This window comes from Pinus tabuliformis, chromosome 7 (genome assembly GCF_031772625.1).
Source record: "Pinus tabuliformis cultivar Carrire ecotype Pingquan chromosome 7, CPIR1, whole genome shotgun sequence".
In the NCBI taxonomy this organism is placed as follows: domain Eukaryota; kingdom Viridiplantae; phylum Streptophyta; class Pinopsida; order Pinales; family Pinaceae; genus Pinus; species Pinus tabuliformis.
In genome coordinates, this window is record NC_142293.1 from 1,393,351,992 (window position 1) to 1,393,365,325 (window position 13,334).

Genomic DNA, 13,334 nt, shown 5'->3' on the forward strand with positions numbered 1-13,334 from the left:
TTGGGACACAAGTGTAGCATACAGTCGCTAGTCGAGCTAACAACCAAAATAGTAACCTAAAGTTGTAGGCAAGCCAACTTTGATGGGTTGTGTAAGTGAGGAAGCGCAAGGGTGTCAAAGAAGTCTGTAGTTGTTGCTAAATTAGTGTCAAGGGTGTATGGGGCAAGGAAAACAAATCGTTGAAGACAACAGTCATCGGGTCGAGAGGAAAAGGCCAACAATTTTCGTTAGATCCAACAAGGTCGACGATAGAACTGATAGTTGACAAGAGAGTTGCGATCGTACATTCCATATGGTGCTGTAGACTGGTCAAAAGATAGTCGTTCCAACAAGGAGAGTTGTGTTGCATGGGAATGTAGCAATCAACCATAGATTGACAGAAGTCCCAGAGGTGTCGCTGTTAAGAATGCAAAGTTTATAAAAGTGTGATACAAGGGCGGAGAGTTGCATAAGCATGGTGCCAGATTGCAATACAACGAGCAGTGATGGGTGGTCACCTCTTAGAGGGAGATCATACCAGTCGGTGGGTTGGAGCAATAGTGATAAAAATGCAGGAAGTCGATAGAGTAGTTGTACTCATACAATACATATGGGAGCCACATATCAACCTAATGTACAAAGTTTGGAGAGTGAATCTAATTTCACCCCTGGGAAGGTGAAGGTTTCATTGATTATCTTGGAGAATGGCATATGGGAGTTTGCTAACACCAAACTCACCCTGCCGACATATGTTGCAAAAGTGGCCACCTATAAACAAAAGGGTGTGAAATCTAGGAGAATTATCTTGGATGTGGTGAAAGATCATGTGATTCCTCACCCCTATTTGATAAGAAGACAAGGGAGATGTGGGAGGCTCTGATGAAGCTTTATTAGAGTTATAACACAAACGGAAAAATGGTGCTGAGAGAGAAACTCAAGAACAACAAGATGACCAGATTAGATACTGTGACCAATTATCTGACCAAGATCACATAGGTATGTGATGAATTGGCAACAATTGGCGTGGTCGTGATAGAGGATGAAATGATAAGGATGACCTTGAATGACCTCACCAATGGAATCCTTTCATGAAAGGCATCTTTGCACAAGAGCATCATCTTTGACCTCAATGTTCTTAGGACATTGTGTTCTGATTGTGTAGATTAATGCAAAGCTCGTGTTATGGTTGTAACTGTCTGTGCTTTGAATGTTTGGCTCCCCTGGTTGTCGGTTGTTGTCCTCATGCAAATTTACTCCATACTTATTAAGTCATCTGTCAAAGTATTATAGTTCACTGGTCGATAAAAATGTTGTTATGATGGCGCTACCAAGAATGGTTGAATTGTCTTTCAACTTATTCCTTACAGTTCAGTCTTTCCACTACTCGTAAACATGGATATTTTCAATTTTGAGGGTTTATATGTTGCTTCGTTGTGAATGAAAATGTGTTTTTTTAATGCTCCAGATATAATTAACAAACGGGTTTATGTTGTGTAGTTCAGGCATTGTGCTATTGAACAAAATCCATCGGGCATAGTATACCCAAAATCTATGACCATTCCTATCATATAACATGGATTGCAAAAAAGTAGAGCTATTGTTTTCCTCGTTATACTTATACAATGGAGATTAGGATCTGTTTTTAAGTGGAGATTAAGGGATGAAATGCAAGTTGCAAGTGGAGCAGACAAGAGGTAAGTGAACCGCTGAGTGCATGTGTTACCTCTTTAGTGCTCTTAGGACATTGTGTTCTCATTGTGCAGATTCATGCAAATCTCATGTCATGGTTGTAACTGTCTGTGCTCTGAATGTTTGGCTCCCTTGCTTTTCAATTGTTGTCCTCATGAAAATTTACTCCATACTTATTAAGTCATCTATCACAGTATTATAGTTCATTGGTCGATAAAAATTCTATTATGATGGCCCTTCCAAGAATGATTGGACTGTCTTTCAATTTATTCCTTACAGTTCTATCTTTCCACTACTTGTAAACATGGATATTTTCAATTTTAAGGGTTTATATGTCTTTCAACTTATTCCTTGCAGTGCAGTCTTTCCACTACTAGTAAACATGGATATTTTCAATTTTGAGGGTTGATATGTTCCTTCATTTGAAGGATATATTCAATTTTAGGGTTTGTATGTGCCTTCATTGTGAAGGAAAATGTGTTTTTTAATGCTCCATATATTATTAACAAACGGGGTTTATGTTGTGCAGGTCAAGCATTGTGTTATTGAACAAAATCCATTATGTGGGCATAGTATACCCAAAATCTATGACCATTTTGACGACTTATGATGCGACTTGTCACAACAAATAGTCCATGCCCAATGGTATCAAAATCTTTTATTTCATGATATCAAAATCTTCTATTCATGAAAAAGAAAAAGGAGGGTTTCATATATAGATGGAAGCCACTCAAATTAGTCTTCCTGAGAAAAAGGTGAAAGCTATTGTTGAGAAACTGGTAAGGGATAGGTCACTGAAAGAACCACCAGTTTGTATCTTTTTCAGGGCATAATATGGGTATCTCTCATCTCAAGCAAGGAGGGTTTCATATAAAGATGGAAGCCACTCAAATTAGTCTTCCTGAGAAAAAGGTGAAAGCTATTTTGAGAAAATGGCTAGGGATAGGTCACTAAAAGAACCACCAGTTTGTATCTTTTCAGGGCATAATCTGGGTATCTCTCATCTCAAGCGTTCTTGTGATAATATGCCAATGAAGATAATGGGTCCTAACATTTCTACCAGAAAGTGCATGGTGAAGATGTTTCGGAAGTGATAAAGGTTTCTACTCATCAATGTATGTCAAAAGAGCTTCAAGACAAAATGATATGAAGGAGCTGGAACAATGTTAAAGAGGAAAAGCCTACAAGGATATGGAAGCAACAAAATGTGAAGTGAAACGTGTAGTGCATGTCAAACTAATGGAAGCAACAAAATATGAAGTGAAACCTGTAGTGCATGTCAAACTAAACCTGCCAAAAGTGGCTGAGAATATTATGGGCGAAGAATCTTCTGAAAATTGTCAAAGTAGCACAACAACGGAGAAGGGACAAGAGTTAGAAGACACTACAGAATTAGATTCAAAGTCATATCATTCTCCTAAAGGCACAGAAACAGGAGAGAGAAGGGACAAGAGTTAGAAGACACTACAGAATTAGATTCAAAGTCATATCATTCTCCTAAAAGCACGGAAACAGGAGAGATATATCAGGAAAATGATCTGCATTTGTGAGAAGAGGGTTGGTCTAATTTGCCTATGTGGTGTAGCAGTGAAGGAGATGCAGAAGGTGATGTGACCTTTCACTCACTCTGGAAGTGAGACATCCTCATCCTTGTCAAATTTGGAATTGCCAAATTTCTCCTGTAGGAGTGAAGCTAGCTCTTTTTCTGGGAGGGAGAAAGAGCCATCATATTCCATTTAATCTTCTCTGGGTTCAATAGATGCTTCCATTTTCAGTTCCAACCATATATGCAAGTCATCTTTTCCAGCCACGCATTTACAAAAACAGGCTATATCTATAGATATCTCAAGTCATGATGACAAAGAAATATTTCCAGCACATCCTCAAATTAGGTCATATAACCAGTCAGATCTACCAAGTGCCAAGAGGGATCTGAGAGGGGTCTGATGGAGTTCACGCGTTGCGATCGCAAAGGTTTAGGTTAATCTAGCTGCAGGAGCTGCAGGAAAACGGGAGCTCGCCGGAACGGACAGCGCAGATCTGGGAACAGGGTTTTGGTTTTCGTCTTCAGACAGCGACTGCGGTATCTACGGTTGACCGGTATGGAGGGCCTCGAAGCTACGGAGCTTGTGGACTACTCCGCGGACCCACTAGAAGGGATCGCCATCTTCGGAAACCCTAACGAATCTCCCGCACCAGTTGTTGAAAACCCCGCCGCCCAGGACACCCTTCCTGTGGTTTCTCTGCCGTCTCCTCCCACATCCCCTGCTCTGGATGCCCCGCCCCTTTCACCAGGTACTGCCCTCCTCCTATCACAATTATCACCCGACGCTCTAACCTTCGATTTGCCATCTCCGCCAAGAAGCGTACTTCCCTCCGCCCCTGTTGAGATTAGGGTAGCAGCTGAAATCCCCATCGCACTTACCGAACACCAGGCAGCACCGGAAAACACCATCACCCCTGTTGAGTCTAGGGCTGCAGCGGAAAAACCCTTGAGCGATGAAGGGATTAGACCCTCGGGCAGCTTCAGCACGCCGGCCCTCAATGCACAGCCCGCAAAACCCCCCCTGGGGTCGAGGTCACCAACCCACTCATAGATCATCCGACTGCTCCACGCTCGAAGAAGCGATCGAAGTGCATCAGAGCAACTGTCAAAGACATTACAGTATCATTCGGTGATCCCACAAACTTCGAGGAGACCATGGCACTGGCTCGAACGATTTTGGTTGGACATGTGCGGGGGCGTACCTTCACGGCGGAGAGATTGAAACTATGGGTGAAAGAAATTTGGGGCGCGCTATTCACTGAATTGCCGGAAGTACAAGAACTCCCAAGGGGATGGTTCTCACTCCACTTCACAAAAGAGGAACACACGAATTCTGTACTAGCACAGTACTGGCACATAGAAATGGCACCGGTGCTATTGAAAAGGTGGAGCCCTCTATTTGATCTGGAACGCGAACAGATTGGAGCAGGCCCTCTTTGGGTGAGATTGTCAGGGTTGCCTCTACAATACTGGTCTGAGGAAGCATTCGTCAAGATTGGGAATGCCTTGGGAACGTATTTGGACCACGATCGATCCTACAAGGAGAACAACAAAAGAATACTAGCTAGAATCCTGGTCCATCTGGATACCAAGGAGGGATTACTAGAAAAGATGACACTGAGATGGGGAAATTTCAGCAGAGCGCAGATATTGGATTATGAGGGCGTTCCATTCAGATGCAACCGATGCCACCAAGTCGGTCACTTGTTCAAGGACTGCCCATTGAACAACAATCAGGAAGGATCTCCAAAACCGGCACCTGCGGTCACCAGCGGAACCCCCCCATCTATATCTCGTTCGCCACAAAGCAGCGCGGGACCCCAAGGCGAACCTGCAAAATTGGACAAGCGAAAGATAGCCCCGCCTTCGCCCCCGCTGACCAGGGCTCGGGCAGCAGCAGCGGCCGCGCAAGTGTCGGGTATCTCTCCTATCCCTCTCTCTAAATCATCTGATATCTCATTTGCACTTGAAAATTCAACTGCATGCACTATGGTTCAATGTGATATCCCCCCTCCCCCTCCGTCGTCATCCACTGCTCCGACCACTCTGCCCTTTTCATCTCCGCCCCCGTCTCCTTCATCATCCCGCCCGACTCCATCCCACCCATACTCCCTTCGCCCTCGCTCTTCACATCTGGAGGTCTCTGAAACCCTGTCTGGGCTGGGTATTGTCCCTCTAGGCCCTGGGTTCCTTACTACCCAGGGTCGCAAATCATATCTCAATAAAGCCATTAGGCACGCGAGTGCGGAAGTAGCAGCTCGGCGTCAAGCCACCATCGACGGGGTTCTTAGAGCAACAAAACCCCCAAAGATCGGTCCCCCATGAAGTGCATCTCCTTCAACTGTAGGGTCCTGGCTAGCTCCCCAAAAACGCTAGCCCTAAAACGACTTTTTGAGGTCGATCTCCCTGATATCATTCTCCTACAAGAAACCCTTGGTCCTGCAGAGTCTATTACACGAGCCCTTGCCACAGTAGGAGCCCGATGGAAATTCATAGCTTCGGATGCCATGGGCAGATCGGGTGGTCTGGCGTTCGGATACAATCCCAGTTCTATCAGACTTGACTCCTCTTGGGGAGGTCATGGATTCCTAGGAGCTGATATATTCTCTATTGAACTCGGCCTCTCCCTTCGCATTGTCAACATATATGGGCCTTGCCAACAGAGGGAAAATTATTGGAGTCAACTCCTCAGCTGTAATCTATTATCACTTGATCACATCATCATAGGAGGAGACCTGAACTTCTCCCTGGGATTCAGTGAGTCATGGGGATCATCGGCCCAGATAGATCCCCTCACAGAATTCATGAGACGGTTATTGGAGCAGCATGACCTCATTGATATCCCACTGCAGAAGCCTCATCCTACATGGAGAAATAGAAGGATAAGATCGGCTACCCTAGCCCGAAGATTGGATAGATTCCTGATGAAAGGCCCTCTGATTCAGCGTCTGCACACATACAAATAGTGGGTAAGCAATGGAGGTATCTCAGACCACTCCCCAATTGCTATGGAAATCTAGGGACCGCATCTGAAACCAAAAGCACCTTACAAGTTCAATCATCTGTGGCTACAAGACCCTAGCTTCTCTAATCTGATTACAGCATACTGGAGAGCACACCCCATTGATCGAGAATCCTCGATGGCAAGGGGATTTGTTAAAAACCTGACTGAGCTCAAGCATATAGTGATCAATTGGGCCAGGGAGAAGAAGAATCGAGAAGATGAGCAGCTCATCAAGGTAGAAGAAGACCTGAATGCTCTTCTGGATGAGAGAAACATGGGGTTCATAACTCAGGATGACAAGGCCCGCCTCGTGGAGCTGGAAAATCAGAAGAATAAAATACTAAAGGGTAGGGAGGAATCTATCAGGCTTCGTAGTAGAGCTACTTGGCTTAAAGCCGGAGATGAGAATACCAGATTCTTCCACAACTTTGCCAAAGGAAGGAAAGTGGAAAATACCATATGGAACCTCCCTCTCCCCGAGGGGGGACTGGCAGACTCCTTTAACAAGCTCTCAAATCTGGGTACCTCACACTTCAGAGACCTATACAAGAACCCTGCAGGTACAAATCTGGCAGAAATCATCAATGTGGCCACACACTTCCCCAGATTTGTAGAAGAGGAGGAATCTGAAGACCTTGAAGCCCCCGTCACTATGGCAGAACTGGAAAGTACTATCAAATGGTTTCAAAAGGAAAAGAGCCCTGGGCCGGATGGCTGGACTATAGAGTTCTACATTGCCTTCTTTGATCTGCTGGGAGGAGATATCTTAAAGGTTGTTGAGGAAAGCAGGACCTCGGGTAGTCTCTACAATGCTATTAATTCCACTTTCATTGCCCTCATCCCTAAATCAGACAACCCATCCTCATTTGATGACTTTCGCCCCATATCCCTCTGCAATGTCCTCTATAAGATCATCTCTAAGATCATTGCCAATAGGATCAAGCCCATTCTTTCCAGACACATCTCCCCTCAACAATTTGCATTTCTGGAAAACAGGCAGATCCATGAAGCCATTGGCTCGGCACAAGAGGCGATACACTCTATCTGGACTAAACATCTCAAGTGTATCCTGCTGAAGATAGATCTATCCAAGGCATTTGACCGAGTAAGCTGGCTATATATAAAAATGATCCTTATTCACATCGGTTTCCCCCCCACCTTAATCAACTGGATCATGGCGTGCATCACCTCCCCCACCTTCAGTATCTTGATCAATGGATCAGCCTCACATTTCTTTCACTCCGAAAGAGGGCTGAGACAGGGCTGCCCCCTCTCGCCACTACTCTTTCTTTTGGTCATAGAAGCTCTAAGCAGGCTTATCATCTCTGCAAAAAGGGAGGGGACTATCAGAGGCCTCAAAATCACGGAAGTATGTTTCCTCACTCACCTTCTATTTGTAGATGATGTCTTAATTCTATTGGATGGCAGCGTACAGGACTCAACATCTTTCACTCGTATCCTAGATCTCTTCTCAAAAGCTACGGGCATGGAAGTGAACAGAGCAAAGTCCACTATCACCGCGGTGGTTACCACAACAAACGAAATGCTCGTGGCCAAACAGGCGTTCCCTTATACCACCCAGCCACTGGACAGAGGCCTCAAATATCTGGGATATTGGCTAAAGCCGACATGTCAAAAGATAGCTGATTGGGTATGGCTAGTATCAAAGATAGAAAAAAGGTTAACATGCTGGAGTCAGAGATATCTCTCCAGGGCTGGGAGACTAACAGTGATATAAAAAAACTTGAAGCTACCCCAGTTTTCTGGATGGCATTATCTTGGATACCCCAGAACATATTGGCTAAACTACAGCAGCTATGCAATAGATACTTATGGGCTGGACACCAAGACAAGCGCATCTTTGCCTAGATTGGCTGGAACAAGATTGCCATTCCCAAGAAATGGGGAGGTTGGGGATTGAAGGAGCTCCCTCTCTTCGCAAAAGCACTAGCAGGAAAAATGGGTTGGGCTCTACTGACGACCCAAAGTTTATGGACCAGTATTACATTCCACAAATACATATAGCCACTCAGCATCAATGACTGGGCAAGGCTCCCTGAGTGGAACAAAACTGGCATATCTTCGATATGGAAGGCCCTCTTACATTCACTGCCTCTCATTAGAGACAACCTGGTTTGGCATATCAGAGATGGGAACAGTGCAAGGATAGGCCTTGACCCCTGGACGGGGAGTGGGGGAAGGCACTCACTACCACAAGATCTGGTTGCACACCTCACAGCACAGAACATAAAGGTAATATCACAGATAGCGGACCTTGACCATACGGATATCTTCCACCAAGCTTGGAAGTCTGCGCACCAACTAATCCTCCCTGAAAGATGGCATACAGCATGGGAAGAATACAGAGATGCCTTAACAGAATCACACATTAGAATCACAGAGGGCCCGGACGAACTTGTATGGATCCAGGCAGAACACGGGGTATACACACCCAAGGATGGTTACACACAGCTCATTGCACATAAAAAACCTGAGGTAAACGCTAGTTGGTGGCAGAGTATATGGAAACAATCTGCTTCCCCTCGATCAAAGCTCTTCAATTGGTGCATTCTGCGGAACAAAATTCCCACCGGAGACCAGCTTATGAAAAGAGCCCAGCATGGCCCCACGTGGTGCGTGCTATGTAAAGCGGACTCGGAAACTGCAGACCACTTATTCCTAAATTGTCGTTCGACATTGAACCTGTGGAAAAACCTCAAGTCTTTCATAAACTTCATGGGCGAATGGGCTGGTACTGATATCATTAGAGCATGGATTGATTGGGAAAAGAATAACAGAGGTTCAAAAGCTACCAATCTCCCCATCATTGTAAATTGGGCCGTTTGGAAAACAAGAAACAGCGTGATTTTCGAAAACAAGCAAATTCACTGGCCACTGCTAGAGGCTAGTATTGTAGCTGCCCTGAGGGAACTACCCGACCCACCCCCTCCCTCATCTCGACAACCTGCCCCGCCCCCTCCCATCGACCCAAGCACGCCTTGGGCATATTTCGATGGGGCGGCAAACCTGCAAAGATGTGGTGGAGGCATCATCCTACATATATCAGAGAATCATCACTACAGAATTAAGGCTGGACTGGGAGCTGGAACCAATAACTATGCAGAACTCATCACTCTCCGCCACTTACTTCACTTTGCCTTGAGGCACCATTGCACTAGCATCAATATATTTGGGGATTCACAGATCATCATTAACTGGATAAATGGCACAGCTACTTGTCACATGCACTCACTCAGCATTATATTACATGAAGCACTGACATTCAAATCAGCTTTTAACAATATTACTATCTCTCACATCTACAGGGAACACAACAAGGGTGCCGACAAATTATCCAAGGAGGCAGCGCTGATGGACAGAGGCATCTGGGAGATTACAGAGGTTAAAGATCAGCAGGAACAAAATTTTTTCCACCGACCGTATATAGACCCGGGATATCCAACCTTGGGTCAGCAAGTAGCACAATAGGAACCGCTTTTTTAACAACAGTATTTACATAGACCCATACTGAGTTTTTTGATATTTTGAAAATGATGAACAGGCTACTGTAATAGAACTGTCTGCATACCCTGCGTGGTAATGCTACTTAACAACTCAACTGTTAATACTTGTAAAAACAGACACTCTCATGTAAATTTTTGCTAATTAATGCAATATTTATGGATTTTTCCAGAGGAAAAAAAGGTCATACAACCAGTCTCAACTTTATCAGTACTTAAATGTTCCAGAGGGAATGATGGTAATGACAGAATGCTCAAAAATAGGCAAAATATCCCTTTTAAAATACAAAGAAATTTCACCCACAAGTCGTACAAATCCTGAATCTTGCCATTTTCAAGGGATAGGTGTTACTGTTCAGAAAGACAATTCCATACTACCTAATGAGCTAGATGTTAGTCCAACTTTTTTACGTTCTACAGAAGAATGTCCTGTAGGTCTTGCTGCAAATGAAGTGTTATTAGCTAAAAATTCCACTCTAGAGATAAATTCAGATGTTGCACAAGATGGAAATGGTGCAGCCTCCCAGCTCATATTGAAAATAGAAGATGCAATGAACATAGGATCTCGTCTAACAGAGGCTTTTGAAGAGAATGGAAACATCCAAATTGATGATGGTTGTAATGATTTTTCTGTTACAAATATGGATAGTTACTATATTAATGTGGGTGATCGTGCCTCCAGAGTCCATAGTTGAGAGTACTTCTGTTCTTGATTTGCCTATACAAAGAGAAAGTTCATATCTTTGTGTGTCAGTGGGTACCTGCCTATCACTTGTAGACATAGATCATAATAAGTGTATTCATGAAACTTCATCTGTGCCTTCCATGGATATTCAAAATACCATGTCTCCAAAGAGTCTTCAATTCAAGCTTCAGAGCATTATTTCAAATGATCAATGGCAACAGTTTTCTTCAACTGAGGAAACATTTCTTGAATGAAACTCAGCCTCATGGATTGATCCTCAATGTAGTAAAAGGCATGTTAATGTACCAGTTAAATCAGTGGCATTTATTGTCAAGCTGCAATATGAAAAATCAAACATAAAGGGAAGTTCAATGCATGCACCAGGAAATTATGTGAATAGAAAAACTAAGAGTCTCAGTTTGAATAGCTGCCCGTACCATCTATTACAAACTAGAGAATCTTCCTTTGCTTATTATGTTTGCAAAGTTTGTGGGAACATGAGAGTTAGCCTCTGTAGGGTGGTTACCCTACAGTTAAACATCCTGAAACATATCTAGCGGGAAGTTGCTACTATGGATCTTTGGAAGTGTCTGCATTTCATTCTTTAGATGAAAATACTAGTGTTTGGAGCCCAAAAAGAGCCAACATGAAATTAGCTAAAAAAATCATCATCTATGGTCATCTAGGGGGCGGGCGTGAAATTTCTTGACAAAAGCCTTCATAATTCAAAGTCAAGTCAAAGCCTTCATAATTCAAAGTCAATACATTCACGGGATCAAGATGACTCTTGCAAGTCAGAATGCAGCGATAATTCCGCTATGAGCCCTACCCCATGATCAGCAGGATGTGCTTTTGATGACCAGTCTCCAGGTCAAGGACATGGAAGCTGTCACTTAAATTTTAAAAGGCAATGTAAGACAAGGATAAGAGCTCTAGTGCCAGCAGACATACATGGTTTGCCCAAAATTAAATCAAGTGGACCTTCACCTCCGATTGAATGGTGGAGATTCGGTGGCAGGTGTGATTGTGGTGGATGGGATCTGGGTTGTGCACTCACCTTACTCCACAATCGGAAACAAAGAAGGAAAAGCGACTTAATTGAGACCAATTCAAAGGCAGAGGATTGTTATTCATTATATGTGCTTTCTAAGGTATTGTATCTGGGACCAACCATTTTTATTTTAATTTATCTAGAGTGCCACAGTGTTATGTTATGGTTCATCCATATCATTTTCTCCTCCTTTTTCCCCTCTGAAAATACCGGAAAGTTTGTCATTCTGTCACTGCTATATGAAATTTTTGTTCATGTCAGACATTATGTTATGGTTCATCCATATCATTTTCTCCTCCTTTTTTCCCTCTGAAAATACCGGAAAGTTTGTCATTCTGTCACTGCTATATGAAATTTTTGTTCATGTCAGACATTATGTGAACTGCAGGGAGAAAGGGAAGACAGACCCGCATTAACAATGGCAACAGTTGCCGACGATCTGTATTATGTTAGTTTTCAATCACAATTCTTTATAGTTTTATCCATGCTGCACAGCAGAGAAGAGATCATCATTCCTCCTGTCATGCATAATAAAAACAATAATAGAGTAACTGATTGCAGTTGGTACCAAAAGCAAAAGAAAAGAGCCCTGGGCACCTTGGTGAAGAGCAAAAATATGTAAATTATATTGTTTTTTATCAAATAATTTTTTTCAATTCCTTGCACATCCTTCTGGTCTGGATCAAGGTTCAATATCTTTACACCTAACATAACATAAGTAGAAGTAGGACACCAAGCACTTTTTGGGATTGTTTCTACTGTAGAAACTGCTTTCTATCATATTTCCCTTGTATATGCAAAGAACAATACAATTTTGTTACTGTACATTACACATTTCAGCGTCCTTGTGGCCCTTTTATTTGTACTTTGTAGCTTCCTTTTAACTTTTGTGATTGTAAACCCGGATTTGTTCATTGTGTTAAGGCAAATTGGATAAGAGCTAGAGTTCATTGTACTATTACAACAGTTTCTTAGTTATTATCTATACAACCACCAATCCTTTGTGTGTTGCTATTTGCAAACTGTTACTTCAGTTTGCTTGCTTATCTGGCGTATCGTTGATACTTGTAATTAGGAACTTACGTGCAGTTCTAATTAAATTAGCCAGAACTGCTTCATTTTTATTATATAATAGCGCAGCTATGTTACAGTTGATATTTAGAAGTTCTGTGCAAAATATTTTATATCTAGCATTAGTTATATTGAGAAAGGAGTATGCCATATTAGTTCCTTCGGATTTCTCTTCTTGGCAAAACTGTGCTTAGTCAACACAATTGTCAATTTCTGGTTTTCCTCACCCTTGTTTCTTTTCTCAAGATTCATGAGTTTTTATATAAAATATTCTTCTAGCGCATGAGGGAGGGAGTAAAGGATAATCCAAAATGTTTTTCATATTTGTAAATCTCTGGACAAGTTAATTGAGATACAAAGTTTGTTCACTTCAGGTTTTTAAATGATTTACCACGCAAATAACATCCAAAACATATCTCCATCTAAAACACCATCGAATTTCCATCAGTAATATTTATGTATGCGGTGAATGCTATATAGTCATTGTAAACCTCCTTAAAAAGTGTCTAATTTATTTCAATAAAAATATCTATGGAGATGTCATAGAAAAGATAATTATTATTTCAATAAAAATATCTATGGAGATGTCATGGAAAAGATAATTATTATTTGAATAAAAATATCTATGGAGATGTCATGAAAAAGATAATTATCATCGTCAATAAAAATATCTATGGAGATGTCATGAAAAAGATAATTATCATCGTCAATAAAAATATCTATGGAAATGTCATGAAAAAGATAATTATCATCGTCAATAAAAATATCTATGGAGATGTCATGAAAAC

General features: G+C 42.4%; 1 long non-coding RNA gene across 1 annotated transcript; it reads left to right on the forward strand.

The window, feature by feature from the left end:
- Nucleotides 1–3,476: 3,476 nt before the first annotated feature.
- On the forward strand, nt 3,477–12,071 carry LOC149252865 (uncharacterized). Its single transcript, XR_016266099.1, has 3 exons — nt 3,477–3,560; nt 9,924–11,575; nt 11,864–12,071. It is a non-coding gene; the product is annotated as an uncharacterized LOC149252865 (long non-coding RNA).
- The last annotated feature ends 1,263 nt before the right edge of the window (nt 12,072–13,334 follow it).